This window comes from Lathyrus oleraceus, chromosome 4 (assembly GCF_024323335.1).
Source record: "Lathyrus oleraceus cultivar Zhongwan6 chromosome 4, CAAS_Psat_ZW6_1.0, whole genome shotgun sequence".
NCBI lineage: Eukaryota > Viridiplantae > Streptophyta > Magnoliopsida > Fabales > Fabaceae > Lathyrus > Lathyrus oleraceus.
In genome coordinates, this window is record NC_066582.1 from 269,392,852 (window position 1) to 269,399,480 (window position 6,629).

Consider the following 6,629-nt stretch of genomic DNA (forward strand, 5'->3'; position numbering starts at 1 on the left):
AGCCAATTGTTGATGCCCCAAGAGGGAAGTGGGTAAAACCTGTAGAAAAAGGAGGACGAGGCTAGAGGAAATGGCAGAACTTCGAGGTAGAAAGAGGCTCTTCGATAGACTATCGTAAGGAGTTCCATGCCTCAAAACAGAAAGCCTGCCATTTTGAGAACTACAAGGGTAAAAAAACCATGTCAAGGTCTCAATGGAGGAGGCAGCAGAGAAGGAGGAAAGCGGAAAGGGAAGCCGCGGAGATAGCAAATGCAGAATCTAGCAGTAACATGCCTTTCAAGCAGGATATAGACAAAGGGAAGAAACCAGTGGGAAGGAAGATTTTTTCCTCTTGAAAAGGGGGAGTCGGAGGATAATTCTGAATGGAAAAAGGTGGAAGATGACATGCTGACGGACAACTTTGACATTGACTCAGAGCCTTCGTTAGACATAACTTGTAATGTGGTTTCGGTGTTACTGAGAGAATACGATCAGGTGATGGAGGTCGAAGAACCTGAGGACACCACTGAGGCAGAGATGGCCAGACGCAAGCCAGTGTGCTATTATGTAATGAACAATGGTTGCGTTGAAGAGAAAAATGCCTTTTTCGAAAGGCCAGACGAAGCCATGAAAACCCACTTAAAACCCCTCTTTATTAGGGGTAAATGGAAAATGTTGGAATAAATAAAATCCTAGTAGACGGCGGAGTGAAAGTTAATCTGATGCCACATTTCATGCTAAAGAAAATAGGAAAAGACAACACTAATACCAAGCCCCACAACATGGTATTGTCGAACTACGAAGGAAAGGTTGGCACCACCATGGGAGTGATCCAAGTAGATCTCATAGTTGGCACTATCACAAGGCCAATAATGTTAATGGTCATCACATTGAAGGCCAACTACAATCTACTTCTGGGTCGTGAGTGGATCCATGGCATGGGAGTAGTCCCCTCTTTCCTCCATCAACGAATTTCGATATGGAAAAATGATGGAATAGTGGAGAACATAGAGGTTGACCAAATCTACTATATGGCTGAGGTTAACCTCGTAGACAGGCGACATTTTGACAAACACTTGGCAAACATAGCGCCATGTGCGCCTGTAGGGTTTGACTTTATTCCTACTGATGAGGCGTTTTGTTCCCTATACTTACACCCAACCCATGGGTTTTAGTGGGATAGGTGGGTGATAGGAGACGAAGACCTGGGATTTGGGGGGACATCAGGAACCTAACGAACTAGTTAGGGGGACGAAGACGATGATTATGCATGAGTCCAAGACCTTGGAAAGGATTTTGGCTTATATAGCTGAAAGCAGACTAAAAACGGCCTTAGAGGCCGAAGTTAAATATATGGTTGTCGAATCCAACAAGACCAAAGTACACCTCGAGGATCATGGGAAATATTTCAAACCAGAGCCACCTGATAAGAGTCATGAGGAAGTGCAAGGCCAGAGGCTCGACGCCATATATGATGACGAGCCTTTGGGATTCGAGAGAGACCCGCTGGCACTTAATATAAAAATGCTAGTGCAAGATCCTCTAGAAGAGATCGACCCGGGGGAAGGAAAAATCAAGAGGCCAACATACATAAGTGTGAATCTTGGCCTAGAAATCAAAGTCAAAGTTATCCAACTACTTAAGAAGTACAAAGATTGATTTGCTTGGGATTACAACGAGATGCCTGGATTAAGTAGAGAATTGGTCGAACTAAAGCTACCCATCAAGTCTGGAAGGAAGCCAATCAAACAAACTCCGAGGAGATTTGCACCAAAGATCTTGTCAAAAATCAAGGAAGAAGTTGAAAGGCTCCTTAAATGCAATTTCATTCACACAACACGATATGTCAAATGGATTGCTAACATAGTCCCTATCATTACGAAAAATGGGAGTTTGAGGGTTTGCATTGACTTCAAAGACCTGAATGTTGCAACCTCAAGGGATGAATATCCAATGCCTATGGCCGAAATGCTTGTTGATTTCATTGCAGGCTACGAGTATCTTAGTATGCTCGACGGATATTCCGGATATAATCAAATATTCATTGTTGAGAAAGATGTGTCAAAAACGTTATTTCGTTGTCCCGGAGCCATAGGTACCGACAAATGGATGGTGATGCCTTTTGTTCTGAAAAATGATGGGGAAACCTACCAAAGATCAATGAAATCTATTTTCCATGACTTTATTGAAACATTCATGCAGATTTACATTGATGATATAGTGGTCAAGTCTGTTTCAGTGAAAAGTCACATAGATCATCTTCGACAATCATTCGAAAGGATGAGGAAGCATGGTCTCAAGATGAATCCTTTCAAATGTGCGTTCTGTGTGCAAATGGGGGATATTTTAGGCTTTGTGGTCCAAAAAAAGGGAATCAAAATTAACCAAAATAAGACCAAGGCCATTATGGAAGCGAAAGTGCCATCAACAAAGAAGGAACTACAGTCTCTACTAGGAAATATTAACTTCTTAAGGAGGTTCATCTTGAATTTAAGTAGCAAGACCCAAGCCTTCTCTCCTCTACTTCGACTAAATAATGAAGGTTTCGAACGGGGGTAAATGCAACAGGAGGCTTTCAAAAAGATCAAAGACTATTATGTTCACCCTCCAATTCTGTCACTCCTTGTAGGAATAGAAGTATGAGGTTGTACATTTCTACATCTGATGTAACTTTAGGGAGCATGCTTGCTCAAGAGGATAAAAATGGTATCGAAAGGGCCATTTATTACCTTAGTCGAGTCCTAGATGATGCAGAAACTAGATATAGTATGATTGAAAAGTTGTGTTTATGTTTGTATTTCTCTTGTACAAAGTTGAAGCATTACATAAAGTCGGTTGATGTTTATGTTTCATCTCATTTTGATTTCCTTAAACAAATGCTATCTAAGCCAATTTTTCATAGTCGAATTGGAAAATAGGAACTTTCTCTGACTGAGTATTCCCTAATTTAAATGCCTTTAAAGGCTACAAAGAGGCAGGTGGTTGCAGACTTTATAGTTGACCATTCTGTAGTCGAAAACCCCCAAAAATATATGGAGCTTGAACCTTGGAAATTATATTTAGATGGTTCTAGTCACAAGGATGAAACAGGTGTTGGAGTTTTGATTATTTCTCCTAATAGAATTCCAACAAAATTCAAGTATAATATTGAAGGTCTCTGCTCGAACAATGAGGCTGAATACGAGGCGTTGATACCCGGACTTGAAATCTTGTTGAAATTGGGGGCAACTAGAGTTGAAAAAATGGGTGACTATGAGTTATTCATAAAGCAAATAATAAAGGAGTACAAATGTGTCAAATAAAACCTAATAATGTACTTTGTAATAGCAAATAGACTATTACAGTGTGAAGTGGGATAACATTAAAGCATTAAGACTATTATGTTTGTAGACTGATGATCACATCTCATGGATCATGGATAAAGAGTTATCAAGTCTTAAACATAGGTATGAATATTAAGAGTAATATTTATACCGGATTGACCCGCTATGAGAATACTATATAGAAAGTTATGCAAAATGTCATAAGTTATTCTCATGGTGATAATAGTGTATACCACTCTTCGACCTGAAACCACTATGGATCCTAGATGTAGAGTCGAGTGCTTTATTGCTGATCCAACGTTGTCCGTAACTGGATAACCATAAAGACAGTTGATGGGTACTCCACAAAGCATGCTGAGGGACATGAGTGTCCTAGATGGAATTTGCCCATCCTGCGTAACAGGATAAATGTCTATGGGCCTAATATTGAACTGGACAAGGATGACACGGTCTATACCTTGTGTTCAATATAGACATAAGGGCAAAAGGGTAATTATACACATAATTATTATAACAGGAGGTTTTGTCAGATCACATGACATTTTCGTGTCTTGGGTAGCAGTGATGTGTTGCTAGATACCGCTCACTGTTTATTATGTTAAATGCGTGATTTAATATAATTGCCAACATCGCGAAAACCTACAGGGTCACACACAAAGGACGGATTGATGAGAGATAGAGTAACTAAGGAACATCGTAAGGTACGATGTACTTAAGTAGAATATGAAGTATGGTAAGGTACCAAATACTTAAGTGATTTTGGCATATTATGAGATATGGGCCAAAATACACTTAAGTGGGCTTTTTGGCTTGAAGCCCACACAAGTGGTTCTATAAATAGAGCTCTTGTGCAGAAGCATTGTATGGGAATACAACACAACTGAAGAGTTGGAATTTCATATCTCTCTTTCTCTCACTCAAAGCCTTCATTCGTACCAGCTAGCACTGAGATTGAAGGAATCCGTTCGTGTGGACTGAGTAAAGACGTTGTCATCGTTCAACGTTCGTGATCGCTTCGTGGATTTGTATCTAAGGTTTTGATCGTTACAAGAGATCTGCACCAAAGGTTTGAATCGCCACAAGAGGTAACGATTCTATCACTGATCATGCCCATTCGTAAGGATCACTAAATGGAGAAAATTTTAAATTTCGCTGCGCCTTGGATGGCAATTATCCTTCAGTGGTATCAGAGCCACTTACGAAACCATGAATCTGATAACTATTTTTGTTCTGTAATAATATGATTAAAGACAGAATGAATCAAAGATTAAATTGAGATCGATCTATATATATATATATATATATATATATATATATATATATATATATATATATATATATATATATATATATATATATATATATATATATATATATGATATATGTAATCCTGATGCAAAATACATTATATATGATATAGTGTTCTCGTTTCGTTCATTCAAACACTCAATGATTGTTTTCCTTTGAGCGATCAATGGTCGTTTGCTTCTTGATCCGACATTAGTATGGTGAAGCAATGACGTGTTGATCAATCATACTGAATTAACAATCGAGATGTGTTTGACAGTCTGAAATTGGTGCATCAGGGTTAGTGACGGCACAAGGGTTGTGTTGTCAGAGAGTTATGCGATTGGGGTTGTGACTGCACAAGAGTTGTGCTTTCTAAACACTTTTTGGAACAATGTTAACCGGTTAACGCATATGGTTAACCGGTTAACGCATTACGAAATAAATTTTTTGAGTTTTTCGAACAGTGTTAACCGATTAACGCTTTTGGTTAACCGGTTAACGCAAGACGGAAAACAATTTTCCAAGAGAATTTCAATCAGTGTTAACCGGTTAATGCAAGGCAGAAAACAATTTTTGAACAGATTTCAAACAGTGTTAACCGGTTAACGCATATGGTTAACCGGTTAACGCAAGGCAAAATTCACCCGTTCGGCTAACTCGTTGCTTTAAAAGTATCAAATGTTGATGCGAAAAACGACATCGATTTTAAATGAATTGTTCATTAAAATTTCGGTTTTGCGTAGTGTGATCGGTCGTCGAGATTTAATTTGATCTTAATTAAAGGAATTAATAATAATAATAATAATAAAGTGTTTATTATTGTCTTGTGGTGATCGGTTATGGCCTTAGTTTTCCTTTATTTTGCTTTGGGTTTTAAAATACGACCTGCGTGTCGTGCCTCTCTCTTAATCTCCCAAATGTAACTTCTTCTCTCATCTCACTCCCTCGTATGTAAAACGAGTTTCTTTATGTAATGTAATGATATGAAGAAAGCAAAGAAGTCAGTGCCAAAGGAGGACAACCTTGAAGATCTTGCTTGGAGAAGCCTAGATCGTTGTTAGGTTAGCTTAGGTTCTCTCATTATCTTGGGAGAACAATTGTGCTAGGGGCCATAACTATTTCATTATGTATGTATAATGTTGATGCATGTGAATGTATGTTGATGCATGTGAATGTATGTTGATGCATGTGAGAGGCGATTTATATGACAAATAAGCCGGTGAGATCAGAAAAACTGCAATTCCCTCAAATTAAATATTAATTTTATGCTTTCCAAGTTTTAACACTCATCAAGACTAGTATTGGATAATGTAGGTTTCGCCTACGCGAGGTGCATGTTCTATATTAGTAAGGTGCGATGGGATAATTGTAATATCCAACTATTAAAACAATGGGTCAAACTTAACTAAACAAATTATAATAAGATTATATATGTTTAGAAGCAAGAGTTGGGAATGATCCATATGATGGATTGGAATAAGAAGTTATTCACCCAACTGAAATTTTCGAGAGTTGTATGAGATACAATTGGAAGGAGTTCCTACCTAAATAACCTAGTTTTGTGTAATCCGCCTACGCGGACTTAGAACGAAGTGAAATATGGATCTCGACCCATTAGAAAATCTTCCAACGGGATTTTCCGAATCAAATGATGAGGGTCATTTGTTTTGAGTAAAATAGTGGGAGCATATTTAACTAAAGGCCTAATTAAATATTTCAATGATACTTATATTTTCATTAATCCTTATGTAGATAACCATGACAGCAAACACCTCTAACAACATTTTGCGATCAATCCTTGATAAAGAAAAATTGTCTGGGACAAATTTTTTGGATTGGCACCGAAACCTGAGGATTGTCCTCAAACATGATAAAAAGTTGTATGTCTTGGAGACACCTGTTCCTGAAGAGGAACCTCCTAGTTCTGCACCTAAGGCAGAAAGAGATGCTTATAAGAAGCATGTCGATGATGCCAATGAAATTGCTTGTCTCATGCTAGCTACCATGAACTCAGAATTGCAAAAGCAACATGAGAAC